The sequence below is a fragment of the Apium graveolens genome, chromosome 9 (assembly GCF_009905375.1).
Source record: "Apium graveolens cultivar Ventura chromosome 9, ASM990537v1, whole genome shotgun sequence".
Classification (NCBI taxonomy): domain Eukaryota; kingdom Viridiplantae; phylum Streptophyta; class Magnoliopsida; order Apiales; family Apiaceae; genus Apium; species Apium graveolens.
The window spans coordinates 283,522,834-283,536,016 of NC_133655.1; the positions used below are offsets into that span (position 1 = coordinate 283,522,834).

Here is a 13,183-nt window from a genome sequence, read left to right on the forward strand (position 1 = left end):
AGATTCCAGAGATTCCCCAGATGGAGCCAGAGTAAGAGCCACCTGTATATGCACCCCAGGAGCAGCCTGTTTTGTTTCCTGCACCACTATCTATGCCCCTGTGCCCGGGGTATACCAATTTCCGCAGCCAGAGTTTATGGATGAGGTAGTGGTGGATCAGCCATTACCATTGCCTTTTCGAAGTTCCCGTACAGATCTTCGTGAGCCTCGCACGGTTCTATATCAGCGGTACCAGTCAGAGAGAGAGGAGAGGGTCAGATGGCAGGATCGGTGTAGGAAGATTTTTGAGTTGTTTGAGACACAGGAGGACGGTCTAGTTCGAGCACTCCGACCAGACTACATCTTGAGAGAGAGACTACGCCGGATCCATAGGGCTGGTTCTCAGCAGTTTACTGACTTGAGACAGCAGGACATATGTACAGAGGCAGCATATCACAGGGCGATGAGACTCACAGAGGCAGTATTAGAGGCTTTGCAGGAGGAGCTGAGCCATGTGCCACCTGGATTCTGATCTCAGCAGACAGTGGAGTGTTGTATCTCGTATATTATCTGTAGATAGATGCAGTGTAGTATTGTATGACTAGTTTGTATGAGTGTAGCTACTAGTTTTGACTGATAACAGTAGCGGAACGACTAACATATTATAGACTTTTGTATCAAGCATTGACACCTGCAGCTGGTGTCCTACCTATATATATATATATAAGATGAACCTTTTCACGTTTTCTTTATTTATTTTTCCAGTCATTTAAGCATTTACATTTATTTTATCGTTTTACAGTCGCATATTTTAAAATGTTTTTTTATTTACAATCATGTTGTACCCTTTATATTTTCAAAATTTAAAATTATTTGAAAATGATTTATTTAAACATTGCACTGTTTTTACTCACTTATTTTAGATATTTGATAAATTGTTTTCTTTCCCATATCAACTGTTTTAACGTTGTTTTAAATTATAAAGACTGTTTCTACTCTGTATCACCTGTTTAGTAAATTGTTATTAAAAGAACCAATTGTTTTATTATCAGAAATATGGCACCCAAAAGAAAAGCAAGACCCGACTCGTCTAACGGAAATACTGAGGGCCAGAATGATAACAATCATATGGATCAGATATTTCATCTTATGCCACAGCAGATGCTGATGATGCAGCAACAGATGCAACAGCAATAACAGCAGTTTCAACAACAAATGCTACAGCAAGCCGCTCATCCAGAACATCAAGTACCACCAGCAGCACCTGTAGTTACTTTCAAGCAATTTCAGTCGGTAAAGCCTCCGGAATTTTCCGATTCCATAGATCCTATAAAAGCGAGAGCTTGGCTGAAGGAGATGGAAAAGGCTTTTACGTTGGTTAAAGTTGAGGAAGAACAGAAGACGGATTTTGCCAGCTACTTTTTGAAAGGCGAAGCCAATTACTGGTGGGAATCAAAGAAAGCTTTGGAAGGAGAAAGTGTTGTGACTTGGGATAGATTCACTGATCTTTTCCCGGAGAAATATTTTCCTCGCTACATGAAGAATCAGTTGGAGATTAAATACCTGGAACTGAAGCAAGACAATTTATCGATCCCGGATTATGAAACCAAGTTCACTGAATTGGCCAGATTCGTTCCTGAGCAAGTAGATACGGATGAAAAGCGGGCCAAGAGATTTCAGCAGGGCCTGAATCCATGGATTCATAGTAGGGTAGCAGTATTTGAGCTAACGACTTATACGGCTGTTGTTCAGAAGGCCGTGATCATTGAAGGTGAGAGTGAAACAGCTCAGAAAGAGAAGGAACCAGGAAATTCCTAGAACTATTTCAACAGAAGGCCGGGATTTCAAGCCCGGGGAAAAGTAAATGCCAGGAGACCAGAACAGGGCAACCAGAGGACGGGTAACCGACTTCCAGCCCCAAATTAGCAGAAACTTATTCGACCTTTTATACCTGATTGAAGAACATGTGGTAAGAAGCATACTGGGATTTGCAACAAGCCAAATGTCACGTGTTTCAAGTGTAAGCAAAAGGGACACAATTTGTGGAGAATGTCCGATGGGAAAGACAGAGATCACTTGTTTCCAGTACGGAAGAAAAGGATATATCGCTAAGGACTGCAGAGGAGTTACAATGGCCGCTAGCATTCCAAGGGTTTTAGCATTACCTCTGCCACCACTACCACCACAAAATTAGCCCAGGTCAAGGACTTTCAACATGCCAATGAAAGAAGTGGTACAGAGTCCGAATGTGGTTGCAGGTACGCTTCCTGTAAATTTCGTAAATGCTCAAGTATTGATTGATTCAGGAGCTACGAAATCTTATATTTCTGAAGATTTTATTTCTAAGATAGATTATGAGGTACAGTTGTTAGATGAAGTGCTAGTCATAAAATTAGCAAATGATGATCAGGTTATGGTAGATCGAGTATGTCCAGATTATGATATTGAGATAGGAAGATGTAATTTCTCAGTTGACTTGATATCTTTCAGGTTAGGAGAATTTGATGTTATTTTAGGAATAGATTGGCTAGCTAGTAATAATGGTCAGATTGATTGCGCAAATAAGAAGGTGAAATTGCAGACTAAAGAAAATACAACGGTAACATTTAAAGGTGAAAAACAAAAGCAGAAATTCTTAACAATAATGTAGACAAAACGATTGCTACGTCAAGGATGTCAAGCTTACTTAGCCTACGGTGTTGGACACCAAAAAAGAGAGCCCGAAGATTGAAGATATTCTTGTAGTTTATGAGTTTCCCGATATCTTTCCAGATGAACTTCCAGGACTACCTCCGGATCAAGAAATCAAATTCACTATTGATTTGGCACCAGGGACTGAACCAATTTCAAAAGCTCCATATCAAATGGCGCCTGTTGAAATGAAAGAATTAGCAAAGCAATTGCAGGATCTTCTCGACAAAGGAATTATAAGGCCGAGTGTATCCCCATGGGGCGCACCAGTATTGTTCGTGAAAAAGAAGGACGGTAGCATGCGACTATGTATTGATTATTGTGGGATGAACAAGTTAACTATCAAGAATAAATATCCTTTGCCTCGTATTGATGACTTATTTGATCAACTGAAAGGAGCAGCATGGTTTTCGAAAATCGACTTACGATCAGGCTATCATCAGTTAAGGATCAAGGCAGAAGATATTCCAAAGACTGCGTTCAGAACGAGATACGGACACTATGAATTTCTCGTGATGACTTTTCGATTAACTAATGCACCTGCAGCATTTATGGATTTGATGAACCGAGTTTTCAAGAAGTATCTAGATAAGTTTATAATTGTATTTATTGATGACATCTTGATTTATTCGAAGACAGAAGAAGAACATGCAGCGCACTTAAGAATGACATTGGAGATATAACGAAAGGAACAGCTCTATGCGAAATTTTCAAAATGTGAATTTTGGTTGAAGGAAGTGCAATTTTTAGGACATATCATCAGTGTTGAAGGAATTCAAGTGGATCCAGCGAAGATTGAAGCTATTCTAAATTGGGAAAGACCAAAGACTCCAACGGAAGTCCGAAGTTTCTTGGGATTAGCAGGTTACTACAGAAGATTTGTTAAGGATTTTACAAAGATAGCCACCCCATTGATGAAGTTGACACGAAAGAATGAAAAGTTCAAATGGAACGAGAAATGTGAAGCAAGTTTCTAAGAATTGAAGAATCGATTAGTAACCGCACCTGTACTTATTTTACCTGACGATCAAGGAGAATTTCTCATAAACAGCGACGCTTCTTATCGAGGATTAGGATGTGTTTTGATGCAACATGGCAACGTGATCGCATACGCTTCTAGACAACTAAAGCCACATGAACAGAAATATCCGACGCACAATCTTGAACTAGCAGCAATCGTATTCGCACTAAAACTCTGGAGACCCTATCTATACGGCGAAAGATGTGGGATTTACACGGACCATAAAACCTTGAAATATATTTTCACGCAGAAGGAACTCAATATACGACAGCGACGCTGGCTAGAGTTAATCAAGGATTACAATGTTTCAATCAATTATCATCCAGGCAAAGCTAATGTAGTAGCAGATGCGTTGAGTCGAAAGGAATGATTGAACCTGTTAACATCTTCGGAAGATTTAATCAAGGAATTCGATAAACTGGATATTGCAGTTCGTGTTCCAGAAAGCTCTACCGAAATGATTTACGCCATGACCTTTCAGCCAGAATTATTGGAGAAGATAAGAAGGTGTCAGGAAGAAGTAATGGATCATAAAACCAACAATTTATAAGGAGAAGAGATTACCAGTCAGAAGGATGCCAAAGAAATTTTTCGAGTTGCTTCAAGAATTAGGATACCTAATGTACCGGAACTGAAAGCGGAAATTTTACAAGATGCTCATAGCTCAAGATATTCGATTCATCCCGGAAGCACAAAGAGGTAGAGAGACCTGAAGGAAAACTTTTGGTCGCCAGATATGAAGAAAGAAATAGCGGGATGGGTTAGTAAGTGTGATACGTGCCAAGGAGTGAAAGTTGAACATCAATGCCCTAGCGGAGTACTACAACCACTAGATATTCCCGAATGGAAATGGGAGCACTTAGCTATGGATTTCGTAGTAGGAATTCCAAGGACGAAAGCAAATCATGATGTAATTTGGGTTATCATTGATCGATTAACGAAGTCAGCACATTTCCTTCCGATCAACGAAAGGTTTTCACTGGACAAGTTAGTGCACTTATATCTCAAGGAAATCATAATGCGTCGTGGAGTACCCGTATCTATTGTATCGGATCGAGATCCCCGTTTCAATTCAAGATTTTGGAGACAATTCCAAGAATGTCTAGGAACCAAGTTAAACATGAGTACCGCTTCTCATCCACAGACGGAAGGGCAAAGTGAAAGGACTATTCAGACCATTGAAGATATGATATGTGTATGCGCGATAGATTTTAAGGGCAATTGGGACGAATATTTACCTCTAGTGGAATTTTCTTACAATAACAGCTATCAAGCGAGTATCGGGATGCCACCTTACGAAGCTTTATATGGAAGAAAATGTAGATCACCTACATGTTGGGATGAAGTTGGAGAATGCAAGATTCTAAGTCCAGAACTGATTCAGCAGACCAAGGAAAAAGTAGAACTTATCCGTAAGCGACTTGAAGCAGCACAGAATTGAAAGCATAAATATGCAGATCAATCCAGAAAAGATGTGGACTATCAAGTAGGGGAACATGTACTGCTAAAAGTATCGCCATGGAAAGGATTAACTAGGTTTGGTAACAAGGGAAAATTGAAACCTCGTTACGACGGACCATTTAAAATTTTGAAGAAAGTCGGAAAAGTTGCGTACGGATTAGCTTTACCACCCCATATGGAGCATATTTATAATGTGTTTCATGTATCTATGCTTAAGAAGTACAACCCTGACACAAGACATGTAATAGAATATGAGCCAATAGAACTTCAGGCAGATTTATCTTATATAGAACAGCCGATAAAAATTCTAGATCGGCAAGAGAGGGTATTAAGAAATAAGTTTGTACCATTAGTGAGAGTTTTGTGGAGAAACCCAGTGGTTGAAGAATCAACCTGGGAGCTTGAGAGTGATATGTTAGAAAGGTATCCTCAGTTATTTTCATAGCGTGATTTTGAGGACAGAATCCTGTTAAGGGGGGAGAATGTAACGACCGAGAAAATTACGCTCGTATTATATTATAATAAAGATATTTATGTGTATTATTATGTGATTAAATGTGTTGAGTCATTAAACCCTAATTGCTATGTGCTACGTGTCGTCTGTTTCGATCAGAATGTGATTCAGATATGTATTGAGTATTTTATCATAAGTTATATGTTTTATATCAAAACCCGTACAGCTCAAATAGAGTTTTAAAGCCCGTATTTCAAATAAAATCCTTGGCCCTATTTTGCCAAAACGACCTGTATCATATCGCTATTCTGAACCCCTAAACGTTTTACAAATTTACCTTTTTCGCGAAAGATGACTTTTCCGGACCTCTTCGGGTACCAAAAGCCCCACAAAAATCACATTTTTATTTTTATATGATCATGAAATTATTATATCATTATTCTTTGCATTTTTGTAATATTCACATTTATTGGGAATTTTTAGCATTTATTTTGTATTTATTGGATATTTAAAAATTCATTATTAATACCCAAAAATTATAAAAATTGGGGCCAAATATTTTTATTAGGTTTGTAATTAGCCCCTTAATTTTATTTAGGGTATTATTTTCACTACTATAAATAGCTGAATTAATATTAATTTTTAGTTAATTAATTATTAAAAATCAGTTTAATTAAATTAGAAAGTGTCGGTGACAAGTATGTTCTTAGGAGGGAGAAGATCAATCCATCATTTTAGGAGATTCACTAATCCATTGTAAAAGTTCGAGTAACCGATACAATCCTTGTGAAGAGACGAATCTATTGATATTAATATCAACAACTGAGGTTCGATTAATCTCAAAATCAATTTTTATGTTCTTGGCATGAATTTCGGTTTTTGATTGTGAAGAATCATTTGATTGTTTGGTTGATGCAGTTAATTTTGTTGTAGTCCTAGGAGTGATTAGGTATTTTAATTTTAATTTTATAACCCCTAAATCGATGTGCCGAGTTCATGGGTTTTAGTGTTTTTGATTTATTTTTTTTTTAGAATTTTAGATATTTTTGATTATATGAACTGTTGGGAATGATTATAGCAGTCTATAGCTTTGATTTCCTATATGTTTTGTGAATTTTGGTTCACGATTTGGTAAGAAACGATTCTCCGAGGAGGTTCATCGGAAAAAAATGGAGTTTTGGCCGGAGAACGGGATGGAGTGGTCGTCGGTTGCGATGGAGAGGGTGGTTGTACGGTGAGAGAAGAAAGGAACGATGTTGCAGCTTAAACGAGTCGAAATCATTGCGTTTTGGCCGGGGTTTAGGCTCGCCGGAAAGCTCGCCAGAAATGGCCACCGTTGCCGTGTTCTGGGCTGTTCTTGAGGACCCGGGTTCGACCCGGTTTCAACCCGGAATTCGTCCTGGGTTTGATCTTCAAAACCAGATTTCCATTCCCCGTTTTCTGTTTCTGGATTTTTAATTAATTAATTATATTTTATAAAATCAAAAATCAGTTTTAAAAATTCTAAAAATTAAATAAAAATAAGTTTTAAATTCTGAAAAATATTATTAATACTTTCAGAATTATTTTAATAATTTAAAATTTTGAAATTAGTTATTTGATTGATTATTTAATTATTTATCTAATTATTTATTAGTTATTTATTAATTAATAATTAGGTAGTTAATTAATAAATAAGGATTAAAAATAATTGAATAATACGATTAAAGATTTGATAATTAGTTCTATAATATGAATAACTCGTACCTATGTGAAAAAGTGAACGATACGTTGGATTATATTATAATAATTATTATTATTATTATTATTATTATTATTAGAGCGATAGTTAATTATTTGAGGAATATCGTAAAATTATTCGAATCGAATAGTTAAATACAGATGATCGATTTAATCGTATAAGTGGTGATAAATTATAATTATCAGTAATAATAAGTTGATAGGTATACGAGGAATGCGAGTAGCTCGTATTTATACGAGTAGTTGATCGTTGAGTTAGATTATGTTGCAAATAATAATTACTTATTCGATGAATAACGTAACCGTTAGTTGCATCGATTATTTATTTCTAGATAATTGATCTAATCAAGTAAGTGATAATTTGTAAATAATTATAATTAATCCTAATAATTAGGGAATAATAATTTTAAAATATAATAATTATTAAATAATTATTTAAAAATATAATTAAGGATTATTTAATTATAATTAAATATTTATAATTAATTATTAATTAATTATCTTGTTTAATTCATAATTAAACTGTTACTCCGATTTGAGTGAAACGAAGACCCCTATATTCAGAAAAATGAAAAAATCCAATAAAAATAATTGTAAATAATAATTTCTTCCGAAAGAAAGTCGTCTTGTGATAGTTAAAGGTTTATAGGCCCTAATATAGGTAGAATCGGGTCAAATAAATCCCGAAAAATTATAAATAAAATCAAATAGGGTTAGTTAATATGGGTATAAGTCTAGTATCGATTCTAAAAAAATAATTATGAGATTAAAATCAATTATGTACCTTATATGCTATGTGCTTTACATGATTATGTGAACCTTATGTGTTATATAATTCTATATATTTATATACGCGAGTCAGATAGAAATGCATGGGTAGATTATTAGGGTTACGTGGTATTAATTTGAGATACGCGTATGTAGTAAGTTATCTAAACGACTGCCTTTCCATGACTGAATCAGTATCGGCAAGGCAGATCAAGCAGGAGACCGAAGACGGTGTGTTGAACCAGGTTAAGTACGCGCCAGGCAAATTTTTCCCCTATTCTAAATTCAGAATAGTGAAATATATCCTACTTTTCATATCAATTATACATTGATAATTCTTGTTCATATACACTGATACACAGTTATTGATTCTTGTTTCTATTTCATTTCGATTCTTAATTTCTCCCAATTTATTGAATCCTCTATTCATACACTACAAGAAATTTGGCTTTTACCTACACATTATAAAGGTAGGTAAAAATACTTTATGTGTAGGTAAAGAGTTTTACCCACTAATAAAATATTGGTAGCGATTGGTAGGTAAAGGTTGGTGGAGAAATAGTCTTTACCTACATTTATTCAATTGGTAGGTAAAATATAAAGTGGTCCCTACTTTTCCAAATCATGAAAGATGAGTCATCGATGACATGTCACAAGTATATTGCAATAAGTTATTTCCACGTTGAAACCCATGTGGTGGCTCACGAGTGATCCACATAGTTTTAGAAGTTTGTAACATGAGTGGTCGGAAAAAGTCAATTCGTGTCCGAGATTAGGCCATGATATATAATTGTTTTCTTTCAATTAACTTTAATATTAAATACATAAAATTGAAATGTGTAAATTTGAAAAAACATGAAATAATTTATTAACATGTAAAATGTACGCACGGAATAGAATTTAAAGATTTACAATAAAAATAATACAATTCAATCTTCAAATTCTATTAGGCATTATCTTGCATATCTTTCATGAACTAGAATGAGCAAGTAAGCTCGGACCATTTTCATTTGAGATAACTATCACTCTTCAAGACTTCTATTTATCCAGAATTTTCGTCATGATTCCTGTAAAGAAACCAACATTAAAATTCACTACTCAAACTTCCTTGAATTGTGGATTAATGAAATTAGAGACAAATAAATGCAATTAAAAAGGTAGAAATGGAACACCTCCAAATTAATCGGTTGGTAGTTTAGAACGAATATTTCCCACACATTCTGGATGTTTGATACATGAGAGTAACTTTCTTATCTTCAAAATATATTCTGTGTTATTACTCCAACCCGAGTATAGCTTTGTTTCGGGGGACAAGATCAGTACTCAAAACCACCATTGTAATTTGTAAAACGAGAATCTCTTTGAAGCATTCACTTTTATCAATTCTGAAAGTCAACAAGCATTAGACATTAGACGCACACTAACCAAATACATATAAATAATATTGATATATAATAATCAACATGTATTTATATTTTAAGAAAATAATAGATGGATGAAAATATACGTGGTAAAGCTAAAACTTGATACCTGTGTACAAGGGAGACCTGGAGAGAGATTTGAGATCCATATTGGCACGAAACTACTACTCCGCTTATATCATCATATTACTAGTCTAAATAAATACACCTCTTCCTTTGTGAAACAACCCAACTGTTAGCGAATACCATGCCACCCATTATGTGCATAACAATATCTTATGTTATTCACTCATTTTTTATGGGAATGAATTTATCTCCAAAAAAGTATTATTTACCTTAGAATAAAATAAATTAGCTTATTTTATATTTGTAAAAATTTGAAGAATTTTCTTAACACAAAAAGATGTAATATACATAACTATATTTTACAAAATTTTGTAAAATTTTATTTTATTTTTATTTATAATTATATATTGTTTACTATTTTAATACTTATGAAAAAATAAATTTGTAATTTTATATAAGATATTAATAATTTATTGTAAATTCTATTAGTTCTAAATGTTCGAATGTACAATACTATTTGTGTCTTATGTTTATTTTTGAGAATCATTAGTTTAATTTCAATATAACGTTTCTTGCAATGATTAATATGCATATATTTTAGGATAGAGTAGAATTTTGTATTTTAGTTGGAATTGTAGGATACATAATTTGTTTAAAAGTTTTATTCGTTAAAAATTTTATTTAAATTTTTTTTTTAATTTATTTATAAAAAGAATTTCTAAAATTTTAAATATATAAAATAGATAAACTCATGAATATCATGATGCGACATAATAACAGTATTTGTGTTAATTGATAATTTTAAATATAAACCAGACAAAAAAATGAAAGTGAACTTGCTTGAATATTTTAATTAAAATAATATTACGTAATAAAATTACATATTATTTTTAAGTTTGTTTAAAAAATTAAAATTAAAAAATTAAAAAACATGATTATAACGGAAGATATTTATGAAGGAAGAGTGACACGTAATGTGTAGGTAAAGGAAGAGTGACAGGTAATGTCCTCATCACTGGTTACCAGCGTCAAATTTGGTTTGATAACGTTGCACATATAAGTAAGTTGAGTATTTTACTTTTATACACCATTAAATTCTACAATTATAAATGTGTAGGTAAAGGTAGTTTTTAACTACCAATAGATAATGGTAGGTAAATTATTTGTAGGTAAAAGTACAATTTCTTGCAGTGATATTCCAATATTTTCACCCTTGTTACATATATTATGATATATCCTGATGTTGGGATACATCGAAAGCATTCCGATTGTTCCGGATGCTCAACTTTGGACTGGATGGTTACGATACAGACTGGGTTTTACCCAGACCATTAATTAATAGGCCGTAGTTGTCTGAGTACTCCCTATGTTGGTTGGGTCTATGCAGTTGGGTATAGATCCGCACTATATCCTGACTGATCAGCAGGTTATAGTGCATAGTTAGTTCTTATTTCCAGTCCCATTCATTTGGCACTCGCCAGTAATGGCACTTTATTATTCCATACAGATACAAATGGTTGTTCAAACCATCAGAATTCGATTCATTTATTTTCTCTTGTTACCACATATATTATTGCAGGCTTGTTGAGCAATTTTTAGCTCACCCCCTTTTATTGTTATTCGTATTTATTTTTCAGTCGAGGTAGAGAATGAACTCCATCAGAACCTGCATAATCAAGAAGCGAGTCAAGCAGTGGGACCCTCTTATACCAAGAGTGTTCATCCCTATCCCAGAAGAGAGTTTTGAGTTACCAGATCATGTGTAGGAGGATAAGTAGTAGTGTTGGTTTTAATAAAAGTTGTTTGATGAGAAATGTAGATAGAATAAAGTTTTGAAATAAAAGAGAGTTCTTGAGATAGATTATTTTTGAACTGGTTTGCAATAGCGGTGGCTGCATCAACTTCCAGAATACCTGCTACCTTGCCTGACGTCATCCTCTGAGTTGGGTTTTGATGCTCATTTGCAGCCATCGTCTCGATAAGATTATACGCCTCAGTATAGCTTTTAGCCCATAAGGCGCCTCCAGCTGCTGCATCGAGCATGGGCCGAGATTGGGCCCCCAAATCATTATAAAAACCAGTGATCACCATCCAATCCGGCATTCCATGATGTGGACATTTTCTCAACATTTCCTTGTAGCGTTCCCAAGCCTCGCACATAGATTCTGTAGGTTGCTGCGCAAACTGAGTAAGAGCACTCCTCATAGCAGCAGTCTTTGCCATTGGATAAAACTTCACCAGAAACTTTTGCGCAAGATCTTGCCACGTAGTGATGGACCCAGCTGGTTCAGAATGTAACCAGTCTTTAGCCTTATCCCTCAGTGAGAATGGGAAAAGCCTCAACTTTATAGCCTCATCAGTCACGCCATTATACTTAAAAGTGCTACAGATCTCGACAAAATTCCTTATGTGCATGTTGGGGTCTTCAGTTGCCGCTCCTCCAAAAGAAACAGAATTCTGCACCATCTGAATAGTGCCCGGCTTGATTTCAAAGGTGTTAGCTTGAATAGCCGGATGAAGGATGCTTGACTGAATGTCATCGATTTTAGGCCGAGAAAAATCCATAAGAGCTGGATCAGCTTGAACAATACGATCTCCCATGTTTACTGGTTCTTTTTGCTCAATTCCTGAATCTGAATCCTCAAAATCTAACTTCTCCGGAATATCAAGAACTTCGTCTGTCTCCTCAGCTATATCTAAAGTCCTCTTGCGAGCACGAGAACGAGTTTGCATAAACGCTTGCTAAAGTACCTGAAACACAACCGAAAAGAGTAAGTAACTACTACGTCCTAATCACTGAGTCCTAATGACCAATGATGGTAAGTACATAAACTAAACAAATACGCCGAGTCCCCGGCAGCGGCGCCAAAAACTTGATAGGGCGAAAACACGCGCTAATATTCACGCAAGTATACGCGTTCGCAAGTAATATAGAATACTTTCTAGTTCGTTCCCTCAGAGACTCAGACTAAATTATTGTCTAATTAAACTCACTCACCAATGTATGATTACTTCTCAATGTTAAGATAATAACACTTAAAATTGTTGATTAAATATTAACTATAACTAACTACTTAATTAACCACTTAACTAACACTTCAATTTATCAATAATAAAACACTCATGAGATCACAACTTCATTATTACTTCCTTCAATAGCCATTGTTATTACCTTTAGCATGTGACAGTGATGATATTAACTGAATAACACGAAACTGATAAAAGCCAACTTTGATTGTACTAATACCATTCTACCAAGCATCCACAATTAAGATAGAAGTTGAATAGTCATCAATTATGTTGAGTTCCTATATGTCTACAAAAATTGACAACACAACGATTTAAGCACAAGCTATTCCTTTTGATTACATAGGGCAAATAAAACTGTTAGAGTCACCCACTAATCATGCTCAACGTACATGAACCTATGCTAGCATGGCAAGTTCTAAATCTCAAGATCCACCGTCGCTTCACAAGAGATTAACAACCTATCTTATATGTTCGCAACGCACATAAGACGAATATGCACGACCAATACTAGATATCATGCAATCATCACACACTAAAGTATTAAACAATTAA

At 34.9% G+C, this 13,183-nt stretch overlaps 1 non-coding gene across 1 annotated transcript; it reads left to right on the top strand.

The window, feature by feature from the left end:
* The first annotated feature begins 11,702 nt into the window (after window positions 1-11,702).
* On the top strand, window positions 11,703-11,809 carry LOC141687909 (small nucleolar RNA R71). Its single transcript, XR_012561388.1, has one exon. It is a non-coding gene; the product is annotated as a small nucleolar RNA R71 (small nucleolar RNA).
* The last annotated feature ends 1,374 nt before the right edge of the window (window positions 11,810-13,183 follow it).